Below are 21,473 nucleotides of genomic sequence, written 5' to 3'. Positions count from 1 at the left end.
GACAAGTACCGCGGAGGGGCCCAATATCGGTGGGTACCCAATCCACTCCAGGGTCGGGTGCAGGTCCTTCACCGGTTCATCCGCTGCCGCCACCGATTCAAACTACGCCACCGGCGCCCGCTCCACCACCATTGGTCCTGCAAATAATACCAACCCCTCCGCAATCGCTACAGCTCCCAGCTCAACCGACACCAGATCGAACGGCCCCGCAGCAGGTCCCACCACCACCACCTCCTCTTCAGATCATACCGCAACCATTACCTCTTCCACAGCCAGTACCGCGGCCGCCGCCTCCTCCTCCCAGACAGGTGCCTCTGCCACCTCCTCCTCAATTACCTCCTAGACAGGTGGTACCCCAGCAACCAACACCGCCGAGGCTGCCGCCTCCTATGCAATTCCCACCGGTGCCTCAGCCACGTCCAGGAACTCTCCCACCAGGCCCCCCCGGGGCAAGTACCACGAGCCCCACCACCCGGAAGCGCACCCAGACCCCGGCCACAAGGGATTGTAGCGCACATGCCACTTCCCCAAGGCCCGCAAGACTGGCCCAGAGGACTAATGCAAGGGCTGGTGCCACCCGGACCCTCGCCAGCCCCGTGGTTGATGCAGCCAGACAGACAAAGGGAGCCTGAGCTACCGTGGAGATGGATTAAACTAGAAGCTACATTTGATGGTGATACGCAAAAGTTGGGATTCTTCGTAGTACAACCACTCCAGTTCTTCAACCGTTGGGGACACCTTTTCCCGGATGAGGAAAGTAGAATTGATCACCTGGCATCTAAACTGGAAGGCAAGGCAGCCGAATGGTATGTGACTTTATATGATTCTGGTGCTCTTGAATTAGACACACTACAAAGTTTTGTGTCAGCATTGCGAGCCCAATATGAGGATCCACTTGAAGAAGATGGTTCCCGCACAGAACTACAAAGTTTACAGCAAGGTATGCAACCAATCAGAGATTATGCGGCCAGATTTCGACAACTAGTGGCCAAATGTCCCCATTGCGAAGAAGGGACCAAGATTGTAATGTTTAAATGAGGCATGAACCCCAGGCTGCTAGATCGAGCCCTAATGCAAGATGACCCACCAATGCTGTTGGGTTGGATACAACTAGCCTGCAAAGTCAAAAACCACTTACAACAAGTAAAATTAGTGGAGCAACAACAAGTCTTAGGGGGGAGAAGAACACCTGTAATACCCAAAGGGGGGCGAGCAGGTCCCCCAAGTCGCGGATCAAGAGACACTCATTGGCGACAAGGACTATGCCTCCAATGCGGCAGGAACAGACACTTTGCAGCTCAATGCCCATCACGCATACCAGCAACCGCCGCCTCTACTCCTGCTCATCCCATCCCAGCCCCAAGGGCCAGACAGGGATGGGGAATACCAAAATGCAGCCACCCAGAAAAAGGCTTAGAAGCGGAAGAAGTTTTAATGGAGTTGGACGTACAACCCGCAGAGAGTGAAGAAGAAGCCCCCAGCCCCCAATCGGGAAACGAGATGGATCTGTCGTAAAGGGACCTGAACAGCAGATCGAAAAAGAAATCACCCAAAAGGAGGTGAGAGAAAATGGGTCTGTACTGTTTCTTCCTATGATACTACTAAATCCGAAAAGAGGAACTCATATATGTGTAGAAGCCTTGATTTATTCTGGATGTTCCAGAGACATTATAGCCCCAGCCTTAGTAAATGGATTGGGATTGAAAACCAAAGAATTAGAAAATCCTATCATCTTTGAGCAAATGAATGGCTCCAACATGAACCCAGTGACTTTGGAAACCGAACCGATACCCACAGGTATGGGGAAGCACTGGGAAAGCAGATGCTTCGTCGTCAGCCAAGCAGCAAAATACCCCCTTATCCTAGGTAGCCGTTGGTTATGGGATCATAACCCTTACATAGACTGGGCTAAGGGAATAGTTATGTTTAACAAAGACTATTGTAATCATCATTGCTGGCTGACAGAATGGGGGAGAACCAAACCGCCCCAGTTGGATGTAGCTCTTCTAACTCAAGAAGAAATTAATCGCATTCCTAAAGAATATAGAAGCCTGAAACAAGCTTTCAGTGAAGAGGAAGCTGACAGTCTCCCCCCCCCCCCCCATCGTGCCACAGATTGCACCATCGAAATAATGCCGGGGGAAAGTCTACCCAAGGGCAAATTATATTCCATGAGCCCCTTGGAAAGGGATGAACTGCGAAAGTTCATTGATAAAAATTTTGAAAGAGGATTCATACGCCCTGCTAATAGTCCTCATGTAGCTCCAGTACTTTTCGTCAAAAAAAAGGATAGTGGCTTGAGATTATGCACAGATTTCAGAGGAATCAATGCAGTGTCAACAACCAATGCCTACCCCATCCCACTCATCCGAGATCTACTCAACGTCGTGGCTCAAGGTAAGATCTTTTCCAAATTGGATTTAAAAGATGCCTACTTCTATGTCAGAAACAGGGAAGGAGATGAATGGAAAACTGCGTTCAATACGCCATTAGGTCAGTATGAATACCTTGTTATGCCTTTTGGCTTATCTGGAGCTCCATCAGTATATATGTCTATGATCAATGAAGTACTGCATAAATACTTATATAAGGGAGTGGTTGTTTACCTAGATGATGTGTTAATTTATTCAAAAACAAAAGAGGAACACATAAAGCTAGTACAGGAAGTACTAACCACTTTAATGTGCCACAAACTCCCTATTAAACTCTCCAAATGTGAATTCCATAAAAAGGAACTGGATTACTTAGGCTATCGCATATCGGGACAAGGGCTAAAATTGGATCCTACCAAAGTCAAAGCGATACAGGACTGGCAAACTCCCTCCACTCGTAAACAATTGCAATCCTTCCTGGGATTTGCCAACTTCTACAGAGATTTCTTAGAAGGATTTGCCCAAATCACCCTACCTCTGACCGAGCTTCTAAAAACGAAAGGGAGAGGAGAGCAGGCAAAGAGACCCACATCCAAATTGGAGCGGAACCAAGAATGCCAATTGGCTTTCAATGAACTCAAAACTAAATTTACGTCTGAACCTGTTTTACAACACCCCGATGAAAATCGCCCTTTCATAGTACAGGTCGATGCCAGTGATACAACCATAGGGGGAGTGCTACTGCAGAAGGGGGGAGACGGGAAAGCCAAACCATGTGCATATCTATCTAGAAAATTTTCTGAAGCAGAATGACATTGGGACGTCTGGGAGAAGGAAGCCTTTGCCGTTAAAGTAGCTCTCACAGTATGGCGTCATTGGCTTGAAGGGGCACAGCACCTGTTCAAAGTTTTGACAGATCACAAAAACTTAGAAGCCCTAAAAAGCCCTAGATGTCTTAACGCCAAACAACTCAGGTGGTCAGAATTCTTTTCTAAATTTAACTTCACCCTCAACTTTTTACCGGGGAAAACTAACTTCTTGACCGACGCTCTTTCGCGCATGACCCAACATCAGAGCAAGAGGGAGGAGACCATTGACACAGTATTCACCCCCCTGTCAGCTAGGAGGTGTGGTTACCACTCATAGCCAAACTGCACAAACCCAAGCAGAGGAAAAGGGGTGGAGAGCAAAAGTGAAAAGCGAGGTGGAAAACGAAGGGGAGGGAGCGCCCAAAGTCAAAATGTCTCAAATGGCGGATGGAGACTGGGTTAAAGACGATCGTTTGTATGTACCAGCCAGCCTTAGAAAAGAAATTCTACACCGCTGTAATGATGCCCGTACCGCTGGTCATTTTGGCTATCTGAAAACCGTCCACCTAATACAAAGACAATTTTGGTGGCCTGGGATCAGAAAAGATGTATCACAATATGTATCCTCCTGCCCAACCTGTATAAGCGCCAAAACAAGGAAAGGAAAACCACCGGGACTTTTCCAACCATTAGAAACCCCCAATAGACCCTGGGAAGTGATATCCATGGATTTTATTACTGATTTACCTCCCTCCAGAGGTTGCTCCTGTATTTGGGTACTTGTGGATTTGTTTTCTAAACAAGCACATTTTTATTCCATGTACAACTATACCCACGGCCAAAAAACTAGCTGAGTTATTTATGAAACAGATTGTGAAGCTGCACTCTTTTCCCTCTAAGGTGATATCGGTTCGCTGAGGACAATTCGTTGCCAACTTTTGGCGGGAGCTTCTCCAATTAACGGGAATAGAACAAGGAATTAGCTCCGCTTTCCATCCGCAATCCGACGGGCAATCCAAAAAGACAAATCAAGTCTTAAAACAGTTCCTACATTGCTACATTAATTTCCAGCAAGACAACTGGGTGGAGCTTCTTCATTTCGCCGAATATGCTTATAACAATGCAGTCCACAGTTCAACAGGTGAAACCCCCTTTAAAATTGTACATGGCTACGATGGCAAAGCATTCCCCTTTGAAATGCAAATGGGAAAACAACCTGCCGGAGATCTTCACCAATGGTGGACTACCATCACAGAACAGTGGGCGGCTATCCAAAGAGCTTTAACCAAAGCCAAAGCAGACTACAAAAAGTATGCCGATCGCCACCATGTGGCGCAATGGGAATTGCAGCCAGGAGATAAAGTATATATATCTACAAAAAACCTCAAAGTGGAGCAAACCAGCAAAAAGCTGGCTTTAAAATATTTAGGTCCGTTTCCTGTCAAGAAAATAATAAACCGAGTGACTGCAGAAATTACTCTTCCAACGAATCTACGCCATGTCCACCCTACATTTCATATGAGTTTGTTGAAAAAAGCTCCTGCAGCAGACAAATGACATCCATCACCAGCAACCCCTATTCCCACCATGATTGATGACCAAGTACATTATGAAGTTGAGGAAATTCTGGATTCTAAAATCAGATGCCATAAACTTTACTATTTAGTCCGTTGGAAAGAATTTGAGGAGGGGTATAGAGAATGGGTGGAGTCAGTTCACGTCAGAGCCCCCCATCTACTCAAACGATTCCATCATCAATATCCCAACAAGCCGGGGGGAGAGGGGTCTTAAGGGGGGCAGAATGTCAGGGTCTGTTTGTATAGTGCCTGAAAGGAAGCAACCTGAGTAACGCCATGTTTAATTCTGTAGTTGTTTAGTCTTCTTTTCCCTCTAGGCCCCACCACCTGCAAGGAGCCAATTCCATGGGAGAGGATACTGTCTTATCTATTCTTCGAGCCGATTCGACCTTGGCTGGTGTTGCCACAGAGAACTCTCCTGCTATGTGAACTTTGGGGGGAGGCTGGGCTCTGAGAGTGTGAAATGTAACAACTTTCGTTCTATGTCTCATTCCTAACAATGCTCTGTTCAGCCAGGATCTCAAATTCTGGAATATGGTCATCTGGGCCTGAATGGTGTCTTTCAAAATAAAACCTTTTGAAATCAAAAGACCTTGTCTTCTTGCAGAAGGGAGTAAGACAAACTCTCGTGTCTGGAATGCCATAGTCTGACAGCGAGTCCATATGGTCCAGGTGCTTTCCCCAACTTCCTCTTTTTTATAGTGTCTCCCACTTCTCTTACTGTTACTGTTTAATATATAAAGCAAATTCCATTCTTCTTTTTAGTATCTGCTGCTATAAATTCTTCACCCAGAACTTTATAAGTCCGAAATTTTATATCTTTTTTTTTTAATACGGGTTTCTTGCAAACAAATCATATCGTGATTTAGGTTCTTCAAATAGTGAAATATTCTTCCCTTTTTTGGCTGTATTTGCCCCATTAATATTCCATGTTAAACTTTTGTAATCCATAATGCCATCAGATTTTTAAAGTTAATAAAATGGGAGAAAAATCAGAGGAATATATATGGGAAGGTAGAAGAAACAGAATTAAATATGACTCCCCTCTTCCTCCTCTTTGCTCTGGTCCAATTGTTGCCCTGTTGATGCTTCTGTTGATCTTTTTGTCAGAATGTAATCCAAATTTCTGTATTTTTCCAGAAAGTCTCTGGCTTTGTGTACTGAGTTCAACCTAATTCTTTGTATTTAAAATGTAAAAATCACACCCTCTGGAGTATCCCATTGAAAAGCAATGTTTTTCTGTTTTAGTTTTCCCACCAGGAAGCTATAATCCTTACAATTGCGCAAAAATCAAACTGGAATTTCTTTCAAAAGAATCTTTTGAAATAACCACCAATTGTTAATTTTGTGATATAATGTTGTTGTAAAATTTACTCCTTCGCCCTTCTTCTTACAAAATAGACCAGTACATCCCTTGGAACCTAGCTCATTTTGGCAAATTTAGGGTTAATTCTATATCTTCGGTCAATTTCCGTTTGCATTGCTTCCTGATCCCAATCCAAAACTTCACCAAGGCCACAGCAATTTTATCTGTGATAGCCTCACCGTCTTCTTCTGGAATGGATTTGAACCTCAAAGCAAATTCTTTTTCTCGCATTTCTTAACAGTGCAGTTATCCAATTGTTTTTTCCATCTGTATATCATGAGAATCTACTTGGTTTTCTATTATCCCAACCTTCTCATTGATTTGATTCACTTCTGCAGAAACTTGTTTCATAGATTGGTCCAGTTTTTGAATTTGCTCTGTCATTTGGTTTCTCAAAGCAAACAATCTTTTTATCTCTTCGTTTCTCAAGAGAGTCCATTTTTCACCCCAAATTCTTCCCCAATTCATCCACCTTATCTGCCATTTGCTGGAAATATTTCTGACAAAACTAAAGGTGGGGCACACCGGATACAGAACTGAAAACACAACTAAGTAGATGCTGGTGTAAAAAACTACAAGGTTCTGTCAATTTTAAATAAATTTTTGGTGTTTATATACCTTTAAAGTGCAAAAGTGCTCAGTGTCGTGTATAACATAGATAAATCCATATGTAACAATAATACAACTAGTATCAAACATGCAGCTAAGTCCTCCTAGTCAAACGTAAAAGTTCATGAGTCGATGAGAACATGTTTCTTCAAGTATATTGCACAATGGCCCAGAGGTGGCCTCCAGATCCAGAAGACAACGTAGGTGCTGTAGCTAAGCTCGTTCTTCAGCTACGGGTTTTAGCCAGCACTTTTCCAATACCCCTTTCATAATTATTACTTCATCAGGCAATAGTGTCTATCCGGATGGTCACCACAATCCTTTTACACACTCATGACTCAGTCAATTGCTATGAATGGAACAATGCCGTTGAGGAACCACAAACCAAAACTCTTTAACCACAACTCTTTATATCTACGTAGATATAAAGAGTTTTGGTTTGTGGTTCCTCAACGGCATTGAGTGTTATTAAAGTGTTATATGTCACTGCTGCTTGGACTGACATTGAGCTTGCCCACCATTGCTGGGGGAAATGAGAAGTGAACTGGATGATGGTTGACATAGAGAGGGGGGCCAGCATGGAGTCAGGAATCCCAGTCCTCTGGGGACGTGGGAGGTATGGCGGTGGAAGCTGGTCTCGGCTGAGAAGGGCACGGATATATGGTTTGGCTCGGTGCCCTTCTAACCTGCGTCCCATCCCGAAATACGCTGAGGATGGAGCTAGGAGAAGGAACCTCCCTTCGACACTGATGTTGTGCAATGCCAGGTCCATAAATAATAAGACTGCAACATTGCGAGACTTCTTTGCAGTGTGTAATATGGACCTGATATGTGTGACCAAGACCTGGGTGAGGGAGGGTGAAATGGTCACCCTGGGAGAACTGACCCCCCCCCAGGGTATTCGGTCCTTCATCAGTCCCGAATAGGAGGCTGGGGGGCAAAAAAATCGAGGGTAAACTTCCATTTCTAGATACCTTGGTCATCCGCAAAGCAAACTTTCAGTTAGGTCACAAGGTCTACAGGAAACCAACTCACATGGATCGGTACTTACACAAAAACCCCAATCACCACCCTCAACAGAAAAGAAGCATAATAAAAACATTAGTAGACCATGCAAGACAGATATGTGAACCGCACTTTCTCAGCGAGGAAACTAATCATCTAAACCACGCACTTCAAGCAAATGGCTACTCCAGAAATGAAATCAGAAGAGCGATTAAACCAAGGATAAATCAAACAACTAAGGAAAAACAGTCTCCCGCAGGAAAAGTGTTTTTGCCATATATCAAAGGAATCACTGATCACATGGGAAAGCTTATGAAAAAGCACAACTTACAAACTGTATTCAGACCCACCAGAAAAATACAACAGATGCTATGATCAGCAAAAGACAGTAGAGACCCCCTCACCTCTGCAAGAGTATACCGCATACCCTGCAGCTGTGGACAAGTTTATATCGGGACCACACAGCGTAGCATCCAGACAAGAATAAGCGAACATGAAAGATACTGCAGACTTGGCCATCTGAAAAAATCAGCAGTGGCTGAACATAGCCATACTCAAACAGGACACAGTATCCTATTCCAGGACACTAAAATACTGGACAACACTTCCAAATACTTCGTCAGATTGCACAGGGAAGCCACATAAGCATAAGCACAATTTCAACAGGAAAGAAGAGACTCTAAGAATGAATAGAGCATGGTTTCCAGTCCTGAAAAACACCAGGCTAAGAAAATACATTCTACAATAGCCCTGCAGAGAAGATTAGCATATCAAGCACCAATCCATATGCAAAAGAACCTCCTCAGGATACAGTGAAGCCTCCCTCCATTAGCATTCCACACCCTGGGAAACTCTTACAGGATGACTCAGCCGAAACCCGCCTTTCTGAGTAGATATAAATTACCTGCCAACATCTTCTCCACACTGTGACACTGAGAGATCTCTGTCTTTTGGTGCTACGCCTCTGAAGATGCCAGTCACAGCTGCTGGCGAAACATCAGGAACTACAATGCCAAGACCATGGCTATACAGCCCGGAAAATCCACAACAACCATCATTAAAAATAAATGATGCATAGTAATCGAGTAAATCCAGTGTTGTATTTCTGTGGGTGCAAGGACTATTTTCTCTTTTGATATGAGTAAAATGCTTTTTAAGACAAGAAGAAACTTAAGACTCAAAGTTTGTAGAATATATAAAAAATCTCAGGACTTTTTCAATTTTTCCTGTCGAAAAATTAGGAAATTTGGGAGAGAATCGAAAAAACCTCATATGGTGGGAGTTAGGAGGGGAGTAAAATGTTAAGGCATTTTTTTTTTTTTACAAAGAATGAGTAATATGGATGTTTTTATTTAAAACAATCTGCAGCATTAAGTAATGATTAAGTCCTATATATACTGTAGGCATGCAACATATCTTAAAAATACGTTTATTATTTAAACATTAATTTTGATACCAATTAATATGCTATAATGATAATACAATATAAAGAGTACAGTGTTCTGTGTTATTTTAGTAGTTCTACTTGTTGTGGCAGTATGAGAGTTTTTCTGTCCAAATAATACATTTTATTTTTGTTTTCTACAGAATTTGTTTTCTACCTCCCCCTCCTAATTTTCAGATGGCAAAAACTAAGATATTTGAACTTAAAGTAGCATAGGGTGCAGCAGTTGCAACTTATTCTCAACTGTTAGGTATATTTGTAATTTTTCTTATTTAAAGCTAAGACAGTTATACTTTTAATTCTATAAATATACCAAATAGTACAATTGTATATGCTAATAAGTTAAAAATGATGCATTTTATATTATTCATATCAGTCAAATAAGTTCACATTAAACAGGAAAATAATTACTGCATATATTTCAAGTTTCTCAAAAAAGTGTTCGTTTGTTTTTCCCCCTTACGTCTTCAAGATTACAGGGAAGGATTTCTGGGAGACATGAGAGATTCCTGTTCTGTGACACCTCTCTTCTCATGGTTCTCATTAGATACCACACAGATTATATACACACAGATTCAAGGGCGGAGAGCAGATAAATGGATGGTCCTGCTCCCAGAAAATTCATACTCATTGCCTGTTTGGCTTATGTCACCTTGTGCATATTTTGCAGGACAAGATGCTGTAAAAAGATTAGCTTAAAATGCAAAGATAAAGATTAGCTTAAAAATGCAAAGATAAAAGTGTGGAGGGTCTATGTTCTGTGTGGCTCATGTTATTACTTTACATAATATGTTAAGGTTATTTGAAATTGAGCTTTTCTCTGTACTTAAATAAGAATTTCTTTTCACCTGTTGTAGTTGTATTAGTAACTGAGAGTCATTTGATGTAACTTACCTTGTTATATAAGAGTTAAATTAATTGTTTTGCCTTTATTATGTTTGTTCATAACTATAGTATTTCTTTGACCAATAATATGCATGTAATATTCAGTTGAACAAGTATAATTTTAACAATTTTTGTTGTGCTGTTTTAAGGATATTATGAAGTACTCACCTTGTCCAATGTTTACATATAAAAATCAATATTTACTTCTAACCCTAATTTGAAATTTAATAAAATAGTAATCTATTTTAAAAAGAATATTCAGTTCTAACGTGTATATTCCCTGTAATTTAACTTTTTATTTAAACAGCACGAGGTTTTGTATTTGTCTATTATGTATTTCACAAGATGCTAGTGGAATTTAGGGGTGTGCACTCTGAAAATATTTGGGTTTCCTGCTTCGGGAAAGCAGGAAAAACATTAGGAAATACCCAAAACCCGAAGTGGCAAGCCGCTTTGGATACGGGTATTTGAATCGCTTCGGAATGCTCCGTAAAGATTCAGAGAATTCCAAAGTGATTCAGGGGGCCGGGCTTTCTCCCAGAACCCCACCCCACACCGTCCCACTTAGCCCCCCCATCCCCTCCAACCCACTTACCTGGCCCTTTAAAGGTCCTTTTAAACTATCAGCTGGCAGGCGGCGGGGGGATTCCCCCCCACCTGCCAGCTGATAGTTTAAAGGGCCCTTTCCTGCCAGTTGCAAGCGGCAGTGCTTTTTAAATACCCCAAACCACACAACCCCAGTCCCCCCAGCCTCCTCACTTACCTTGGCTCTGCTGCTGCAGTGGTGGAGGCTGTGGCCCAACATGTTGAAATCACCACTCTGCTGTGGAAGCTTGCTGTGTGAAATCACCACTCTGCTGTGGAAGCTCACTGTGTAACTTTGATCCAGACACACACTCTCCATCTAACTTACCTCTCAGTTTTTGTGGGGATAAAATGGAGGCAAGGAAAATGATGTGATCTGTTTTAGGTTCCCATTGTGAAGAAAGGCAGTATATAAATGAAGTAAATTAATAAATATAAATGAAGATGGGGGAGGGCGGATAAAAGATCAGTTGTTTAGTGGGTTTGAAGGATATAAGGAAAAGTGAACATGTGGAGGCTGCCAGGAAGAGGTAGAAAAGAAATAGTGTGGGAAGGGGATACAGAGGGAAATGAGATGTTTCCCACAAATCCTTACGAATCCCTACTTGTCAATATATCTAATTCTGATCATAGCCTCATCTGTGGATAGTTAAATCCAGAGATTGGTGCCATGAACAGGCAAAACAGATATTTCTACAAGAAAAGCCCCAAGTTGGCAGAAAAAAATCTTTTACAAAAATTAAATAACCCAAAATAATAGAACAATCAGCTGTACCTTTAAGAAAGGTGACCAAGACCAATTATATATATATAAACCCCAACACAATGGTTTAATAGGATAAATAACTCATTTTAGCTGGGAAAGGAGGAATGCCAATCAGCTGTGTCTAAATTCTGCTGCTATAAGTTGTGCTGAATACCTAGTGTTTGAATTGGCTGGGAAGTAGTATGCTCTCCTCATTCATGGGCAATTAGGTGGTGTAATAGAATGTTAGGCGGTGTGATAGAATCTTTGAAACCAAAGATCTGAAGTGTATTAATTCATGGATTGATCATTAGTGCATCTAGTGCACTACTGACTTTGGTGTTTAAATGAAAATTCATTAAAAATGTTACAGTCTGATACAGTATATGAGCTCTGAGGGTTTAAAAAAAAGATTTCAGTACCCATTTTCAGTAGGGTTGTCAGGTGTCCAGTTTTTACCAAGGCAGTCTGGTTTTTTCTTGGACTGCCCAGGGGGTAAGTAATTTTAAAAAATGAACACATGCAGGTCTCCCCCCTCCCCCCTCTGCTTCCAGCACCACAGCCAGCTCCTGGAAGAAAGCATAGCTACTGCTGGAGAAGGCGTGGGCCCTTGGGCTCATGCTCTGCCTCCTCAAGATGAGGCGAGCAAGAGCGCATCTCAGGGAAGGAACCTGCCCAGTGGAGGAGGAGCTGGCAGTCACTGTTCCGGCTTGCCAGCCTCTTTCCCTTCTCCACTGCTCCTGCCCTGTTGATAGGAATAGCCTTGCACTCCTGCTAGCTTCTGAGTGGCTGGGATCCAAGGGTGGTGAGATGCCTTTCTGGACTGGAAGTGCATGGAGGAGCCCTACCACCTGCTTCCCTTGGTGTTTATTACCCCCCACCTGGCCATTACCCCCTGCCTGGCCACCTCACCATCGGCCTACCTGTGGCACACTACTTAGGCATCTGGAGGTGGCACACTACTTAGGCATCTGGAGGGCCTTGTCAGTCTATGGAGTTCAAGTTACTCTGATTTCATCTCCCACACCTTGCAGCAAGAAATCCAAGGTCTCTTGAGTCAAAGGTTATTTATTGAAAGATTATATTCAAAGTACAGGTGTCCATAGATATTCCAAAGGCTATAAAACTTCTGGCTGAACACAAAGCTTTGTTGAGAATGGCATGCTGGTTACATGTTGCAGTGTATCAAACCGTGCTTTCCATTTCCCCCCCCCCCATATGCCTAGCCATTGTAGAGGTTTGGGAATGTGAAAGTAACTCCTCCAAGGTTTGTGGCTAGCCATGTCAGATAAGACTGTCCTGGGAACCACAACTGTCTTCTGAAACCTGCAGACAAACAACACTGGAAAGTTACAGTAGTGAAATACATACTGAGGAAAGCAATATGGCAGTACTGTGGGTAGCAGACCTGACATTCTGCCCCTCCAAAGGCCCCCCTCACCCTTCAGCCCCCACCTTTTGTGGGTATTTTTTGTGGAACTTTGCTATGAGCTTTGGGGCGTTCACATGGGAGGATTCTACCCATTCTTGGAAACTTTCATCAAAGTCTTTCCATCTGATAAGATAAAATAATTTGTTATGTTTCTTTTTGGAATCTAAGATCTCCACCTCGTAATGGCATTGTCCATCTATGAGGGTGAAACTAAAGAGAACCCTCACGGGAAGGAACAACAATTACAAATTAATAAACAACTCTATTATAAGTGCCCAAAGGGCCATATGTATTTCTTATATAAATCAATCAATCAGTGAGATGACCAATTACAATTTATACAATGATTCTTCCTTAAACTTCAAAAATACAAAGGTCCAAACAAAATGTGTCCTGTATCTTCTTTAAATAAAGTAGCATTCATGCACAGCTATGTCCACACATGGTAAGGGAATCCACGGCTGCACACCCAATCTGGGGCCGGCTGAAAAGCTCAGATTTCGTACAGAATCTTCCTCAGGGGCGTGGCCAAACACTGCAAAACAAACATCTTACATACTATACCATAAGCAATTTTACATGACATCCAATTTATACAAATTCATCATAATATACAATTGTCAGCAGATATCAACAACAAACCTGTGTGGTAGACCCTTAAACACTGTAACAATTATTCACTCCCGGACCTGAGCAGCTGTATCTTCTTTAGCAGGGCGGCTGTATCTTCTAAAGCACGCCATTGCAATAAGTAAGGAACGTTTATATTGAGCTACCCCCAATGGCTTGACTTTGTCTTAAAGGGACACTCAAACTACACATCAAAGGAAACAACTCAAAGTAATCAGTATCAAGCCCTAATGGTTATAAAGTTCTCAATGTATGGATTCAACAGGCTTCCTTCTGCAGTAAATCACTCTGTTTATTGCCCTGTGTAACACAAAGAATTACTACACGAGAGTCAGTCTCCGAGTGCTGCTAACTCTGAAATGCTGGATAAGAGGAACCTCTACAATGTTGTTTTTAATTCAAAATATGTATTTTTTACAATCCTAGTCCTGAGTGCCCTTAATGCGCATCCCAAATACAAAGACTGCCATGCCCGTCATTTTATAAAGTATGCAAAACTGTGCGCTCCGGGCAGGAGAAATTATGCCACACACAAATTGGTTCTCTTTCCAAGTCTGCAATTTTTATTTTTTTTTTAGTATGATATACTCATAAGTGTCAATCCAATGGTCATTGATAGGTGGATAAAATTGTGAGCATCCCTTTAATCATTTGGATAATGTTTAAACAGAACCAAAAGCCTCTGTAGGTCTATCCTTAAAAAACGCACACAGTTTAATCTAAAGATCTATAGCATGTCCTTGGGATAAAGCCCAGTCCTTGATTGAGAACTGAACCCTCTACAGGGCTGAGGGGGCAGGAAGATAAATATCAAGGTTTCATTCGGCCCCTCTTGAAGGTTCTTTTTTTGCCTCTCTCTAAAAGGGACGACCCTCTCTTAGAAAAAATAGTTCTGCTACGTAAATTCCTACTACTGGGGCCCTCGTCCCCAGAGCTGTCAGAGGCTGCCGAAGTTTCTAGATCAGAAAAGGAGCTCACTGGGTCAGCCCAAGTAATTTTCCTCTGGGTGCCTCTACTACCCTTAGACTGGTCCCACCAAAAGTAAACACGATTATTGGCATAATCTAATGTGTCCCTTTTGAATTTCTGGATTTTAACCTCCTTTATCCTCACTTCAAATTGTTTAACTTGTTTTTCTATCTCATTAATCCGACTCTCATATTCCACTGAAGGGAGAGGAGTCTTTAGGGACTCAGTTAACGCCTGGATCTCCTCCAAAAGGGTGGCACTTTCCTTTTTGCATCTCCTAATTACCAGCAGCATGAGGTCAAAGCTGCATTTGTTCAGAATTGAAGCCCAGTCAGACTTAAAAGAATCATCCTCCCCAAACATACCTGGGGGTTTCTGTATACGGAGCCCTCGCGGAATGCGTTGGGCAGTATAGTAATCATAAAGAGTATCTATGAGGGTGGCATGAGGCACCATCTTTTCAGGATGCCATATATCTGGTTGTGGTGCCTTTTTCAGTAGACTGAAGTGGAAGGTAGAGTGTACTTGCTTTAGGTTTTTTGGCAATTCTAATTCCACTGTTACATCATTGATTATTCTTTTAACGGGGAAAGGTCCCACGTATTTCAGTCCTAATATTTTGCTTGGCTGCTCGCTCCTGAATTTTTTTGTGGACACACAAACTCTATCTCCCGGTTGTAATTTCCATTGCTCCACACGGTGGCGATCTGCATACTTTTTGTAATCCTCTTTGGCTTTGTTCAAAGTCTTTTGAATAAGAGTCCACTGTTCGGTTAGAGATGTCCACCATTCTCCTAAATCTCCTGGTTTCTTTGTTTCTTCGTTAATTTCGAAGGATATGGCCTGCCCCTCATATCCGAGCACGATTTTGAAGGGGGACTCTCCCGTAAAACTGTGGACTGAATTATTGTGCGCATATTCAGCATAAGGGATAAAATTTGTCCAGTTATCTTGTTGGTAGTTGTTGTGGGTTTTCCGGGCTGTATTGCCGTGGTCTTGGCATTGTAGTTACTGACGTTTCGCCAGCAGCTGTGGCTGGCATCTTCAGAGGTGTAGCACCAAAAGACAGAGATCTCTCAGTGTCACAGTGTGGAAAAGATGTAGGTCATTTGTATCTACTCAGGAGGGGTGGGGTTGAGCTGAGTCATCCTGTGAGAGTTTCCCCAGGTGTGGAATGCTAATGGCGGGAGGCTTCACTGTATCCTGAGGAGGTTCTTTTGCATATGGATTGGTACTTGATGTGCTAATCTCTGCAGGGCTATTGTCGGGGATAGAATGTTTTGTTAGCCTGGTGTTTTTCAGAACTGGAAACCATGCTCTGTTCATTCTTAAGGTTTCTTCTTTCCTGTTGAAGTTTGCTTATGCTTGTGAATTTCAATGGCTTCCCTGTGCAGTCTGACAAAGTAGATGGAAGTGTTGTCCAGTATTTTGGTGTCCTGGAATAAGATACTGTGCCCTGTTTGCGTTAGGCTATGTTCAGCCACTGCTGGTTTTTCAGGTTGTCCAAGTCTGCAGTGTCTTTCATGTTCTTTTATTCTTGTTTGGATGCTACACTTTGTGGTCCTGATGTAAACTTGTCCACAGCTGCAGGGTATACGGTATACTCCTGCAGAGGTGAGGGGGTCTCTACTGTCTTTTGCTGATCGTAGCATCTGTTGTATTTTTCGGGTGGGTCTGAATACTGCTTGAAGGTTATGCTTTTTCATAAGCTTTCCCATCTGATCAGTAATTCCTTTGATATATGGCAAAAACACTTTTCCTGTAGGAGACTGTTTTTCCTTGGTTGTTTGATTCATCCTGGGTTTGATTGCTCTTCGGATTTCATTTCTGGAGTAGCCATTTGCCTGAAGTGCGTGGTTTAGATGTTTTTGCCATATATCAAAGGAATTACTGATGAGATGGGAAAGCTTATGAAAAAGCATAACCTTCAAGCAGTATTCAGACCCACCCGAAAAATACAACAGATGCTACGATCAGCAAAAGACAGTAGAGACCCCCTCACCTCTGCAGGAGTATACCGTATACCCTGCAGCTGTGGACAAGTTTACATCGGGACCACAAAGCGTAGCATCCAGACAAGAATAAAAGAACATGAAAGACACTGCAGACTTGGACAACCTGAAAAATCAGCAGTGGCTGAACATAGCCTAACGCAAACAGGGCACAGTATCTTATTCCAAGACACCAAAATACTGGACAACACTTTCAACTACTTTGTCAGACTGCAAAGGGAAGCCACTGAAATTCACAAGCATAAGCAAAACTTCAACAGGAAAGAAGAAACCTTAAGAATGAACAGAGCATGGTTTCCAGTTCTGAAAAACACCAGGCTAACAAAACATTCTATCCCCGACAATAGCCCTGCAGAGAAGATTAGCACATCAAGTACCAATCCATATGCAAAAGAACCTCCTCAGGATACAGTGAAGCCTCCCGCCATTAGCATTCCTCACCCGGGGAAACTCTTACAGGATGACTCAGCTCAACCCCACCCCTCCTGAGTAGATACAAATGACCTACATCTTTTCCACACTGTGACACTGAGAGATCTCTGTCTTTTGGTGCTACACCTCTGAAGATGCCAGCCACAGCTGCTGGCGAAACGTCAGGAACTACAATGCCAAGACCACGGCAATACAGCCCGGAAAACCCACAACAACCATCGTTCTCCAGCCATGAAAGCCTTCGACAATATCTTGTTGGTAGTTAATATAGCATCTGAGGAATTGCTCTAACACTTGATTAGTTCGTTCGGACTGTCCGTCGGTCTCTGGGTGGTGCGCGGAGCTTAAACCTTGTTCGATGCCTGCTACTTGAAGTAACTCCTGCCAGAATTTGGCAACGAATTGTGCGCCTCTATTGGAAATCACCTTGTTAGGAAAATAATGTAATTTTACAATATGCTTCATGAATAAACTGGCCAACTTCCTTGCAGTAGGGATAGTGGTACACAGAAGGAAGTGAGCTTATTTTGAAAATAAATCCACCACCACTAGAATACAGGTGCATCCTTTGGAGGGAGGTTAATCGGTTATAAAGTCCATGGAAATCACCTCCCAGGGTCTGGAGGGGATCTCTAGGGGTTGCAGCAACCCTGGGGGTTTCCCCTTCCTCGATTTGGCCGTTATGCACGTAGGGTAGGAGGTTACATATTGGGAAACGTCCCGTCTCATGGTTGGCCACCAGAACTGTCTTTGCACTAGGTGGAGGGTCTTAAGGTAGCCGAAATGTCCGGCCAGTTTGGCATCATGGCACTGCTGAAGTACTTCCTTTCTTAAGCTTAAGGGAATGTAGAGTTTAGAGCCTTTAATCCATTCCCCCGCCTCCATTTGTATGAGCTTGGCTGTGGGTGCTTTCTCCCCCTCTTTTCCCACATTGCTTTTCTCTTTTTGTCTCCACCCAGTGGAGTCAGGACGCTTTCCCATTTGCTTTGGTTGCTTGGCTACGAGTGGTTACCGCTCCTCCCAATTGGGTGAGTGAGAAGACGGTGTCAATTATCTCCTCCCTCTATCGTGTTGGGGCATGTGCGAGAGGGCATCCGCTAAGAAATTGGATTTGCTAGGCAAATAATTCAGTGTAAAGTTGAATTTAGAGAAAAATTCTGCCCACTGAAGTTGCTTAGCATTTAGGCGGCGGGGTGTGTGGAGGGCTTCTAAGTTTTTGTGATCAGTCCACACCTTGAAGGGGTGATGAGCCCCTTCCAACCATTGCCTCCAAGTTGTGAGCGCTAGCTTCATAGCAAATGCTTCCTTTTCCCATACGTTCCAATTCCTCTCTGCTTCCATGAATTTTCTGGATAGGCACAAGGGCACATTTTTTTGCTGTCATCCTGTTGCAGCAGCACCCCCCCCCCCCATGGCCGTGTAACTCGCATCCACTTGCACAATGAATTTATGGTTCTCATCAGGATGCTGTAGTACCGGCTCCGAGGTGAATTTATTTTTTAAGCCTTCCAAGGCTTGACATTCCACAGCCCAGTTCAACCTCGCCTGCGGTTTGCTTGCCTGCAGCTCTTTTCCTTTTGTTTTTAGTAAATCAGTTAAGGGCAAGGCAATTTGTGCAAAATTTTCTATGAAGGGTCGGTAGAAATTGGCCAACCCCCAAAAGGATTGCAACTGTTTTTGGGTAGTGGGTGCCGCCCAGTTATTGACAGCCTGGATCTTGGCCGGGTCCATTTTTAACCCCTGACCCAATATGCGGTAGCCTAGATAGTCACATTTGGACAACTTGACAGGCAACTTGTGCTTAACCAATGCCTTTAGTACTTTTCGGACCAACTCCACGTGAGAAGCCTTATCTTGTGTATAGATCAAAATGTCATCAAGGTACACAATCACACCTTTATATAAATATTCATGTAATACTTCATTTATGAGTGTCATATACACAGATGGGGCCCCTTTAAGGCCAAAAGGCATAACTAGGTATTAATATTGTCCCAGGGGCGTATTAAATGCGGTTTTCCATTCATCCCCTTCCCTTATTCTGACATGGAAGTAAGCATCTTTACGATCTAATTTCGAGAAGATCTTACCCTGTGCCACCACACTGAGGAGGTCTCGGATCAATGGGATGGGGTAGGCATTTGACATGGAGACTGCGTTGATTCCTCGGTGCACAGTCTGAGTCCCCCATCTTTTTTTTTTTTTACAAATAACACTGGAGCCTCATGGGGAGAGCTGGCTGGGTGGATGAATCCTCTCTCAAGATTTTTGTCAATGATCTATACACAAAATAAGGCTTCTCATGTGGAGTTGGTCCTCATTTTGTTGATTCTCAACAAAATGTCAGTCTATGGAGTTCAAGTTACTCTGATTTCATCTCCCACACCTTGCAGCAAGAAATCCAAGGTCTCTTGAGTCAAAGGTTATTTATTGAAAGATTATATTCAAAGTACAGTTGTCCATAGATATTCCAAAGGCTATAAAATTTCTGGCTGAACACAAAGCTTTGTTGAGAATGGCATGCTGGTTACATGTTGCAATATATCAAACCCTCCTTTCCGTTCCCCCCCCCCCATATGCCTAGCCATTGTAGAGGTTTGGGAATGTGAAAGTAACTTCTCCAAGGTCCGTGGCTAGCCATGTTAGATAAGACTGTCCTGGGAACCACAGCTGTCTTCTGAAACCTGCAGACAAACAACACTGGAGAGTTACAGTAGTGAAATACATACTGAGGAAAGCAATATGGCAGTACTGTGGGTAGCAGACCTGACAGGCCTCCTCCTGGAGCTCACCTCCCATACCCACTGTCTGTGAGGCCCGCCTCCACCTGAGAGACAGGTGAGCTTCACAGCACCCGCCAAATCTCCAGGAATTTCCCAACCTGGAGTTGGCAGCCCTACAGGCAGCACAGGGGCTGGGGCAGCAGATGATGTCACTTCCACTGGGAAAACAACTCTACACTGGTGAGTCTGGTTTTATTTCCCATGCCATCTGGCAATCCTAATTTTCAGATGTTACCTTTCTGACACTTTGATCCTGTGTACTGGGAGAATATGCTACGTGTGATAATCTCAGGACACACAATTGCCAGTTTGAAAAGAGCAATGTCTGTATTTTGCAGCTTCAATGTTTGCTATTCCAAAACCAGCATATCGGGTCCATTCCTGAAGCTGCAAAATATGCACATTGCTCTTTTCAGACCAAATGGCAAACGTGTACTGAGATGATCACAGGTAACAAATGCTTCCAGTACATGAGATCAGAGCATGAGAAACATAATACCTGAAAGGTATCAGTCTCTTTTGTGGTTTCCAGATTTTGTACATATTTCACAAGGGTAAACAAGCTTAAACAGAATCCTGGCAAGATGAAAGTAATGTTGATTGGAAAGGCTGAAGCCCTTAAGGGCATGGTACTTCCCATTTTTGATAGGGTCCAACTGACACTCACTAATGTAGTTAAGAGCCTAGGGGTACCACTGGATCTAGGTTTACTGCTGGAGAATTAAACTAATGTAAATACCCAAAAGGCATTCTATCAGCTTTGCTTAGCTCAGAAGAAGAACTTGATTTGGCTGATCTTCCCATGTAGGTCCATACTGTGGTTACCTTGAGGATAGACTGTTATAGTGCAACTACATAGGTCTGCCCTTAAAACATTCCATCTAGTAGAACACCATGGCCTAGCTTATTCTGGGCAGTAAGTGGAATGTGCATATCACCACCGTTCTGCAAACACTCCATTGGTTATCGATCAGTTACTGGGTTCACTTCAAGGTTCTAGCTTACAAAGGCCTTAATGGGACTGGATGTATCTGCAGGACTGCCTCTGCAGTTATGTTGTTCTGTGACAGTTGCATTTATCTGAGCAAAACATTCTGAAGGTGCCACCCTGCAAACAGCTAAAATTGTTAACTGCCTGTTCGTATGCCTTCTCTGTGGAGGCTCCCACATTATAGAATGGCCTGCTGAGGCTATCAGGAAGGCCCCTAAGCTTCTGTCATTTCACAAAATGTACAAACCAGAAATGTTCATGATGATATTCTTATAAGTGGATCAGAATAATAGTATAATGAATCATCTGAGGGGGTTGCTTTTAGAAGGGGCAATATGTGTTTTTAGAAGGGGTATACTGTGATTATTTTATGTATCCACCCCCCCCCTTTACTGCAATTCAGTGTTTTCCACTTTTGTCACCCTCTCTTCAGTATGATATGCCTTGTTTACTTGCCTTAGTTTTTTGCCTACATTAAATTTTTTGTTGCGTTAGATAGTTGTTCTGTTTGCTTGCATTGTTTTCCAATTCTTCAATACTAACCCCACTGCATTATTTGTTCATTGGAGATGTTGAGCCAGATGAACTCCATTGAAAGTGGAGAGTACAATGTCCTTCAAGATCTCTGCCTTCCCAACAAGCATCATTTCCATCTTGTCTGGGTTCAATTTCAATTTGTTTGTTTTCAGCCATTTCACCACAGCTGTCAGGGAGTGATCCAAGATTAACACTGCATCCTGTGGGGACCTGGATAGTGATATAGTTGGGTGTCATCTGCATATTGGTGACATCCAACTCCATAGCTGCGAATGAGTTCAAAAATAAAA

General features: G+C 43.0%; 1 protein-coding gene across 15 annotated transcripts in view; it reads left to right on the top strand.

The window, feature by feature from the left end:
* GPHN (gephyrin) overlaps window positions 1-21,473 on the top strand; it is a 566,991-nt gene that overhangs the window by 47,172 nt on the left and 498,346 nt on the right. The window lies entirely within an intron of this gene.

This window comes from Eublepharis macularius, chromosome 2 (genome assembly GCF_028583425.1).
Source record: "Eublepharis macularius isolate TG4126 chromosome 2, MPM_Emac_v1.0, whole genome shotgun sequence".
Taxonomy (NCBI): Eukaryota; Metazoa; Chordata; class Lepidosauria; order Squamata; family Eublepharidae; genus Eublepharis; species Eublepharis macularius.
Note: the sequence above shows the minus strand (reverse complement) of the source record. Positions and strands in the feature narration are given on the sequence as shown.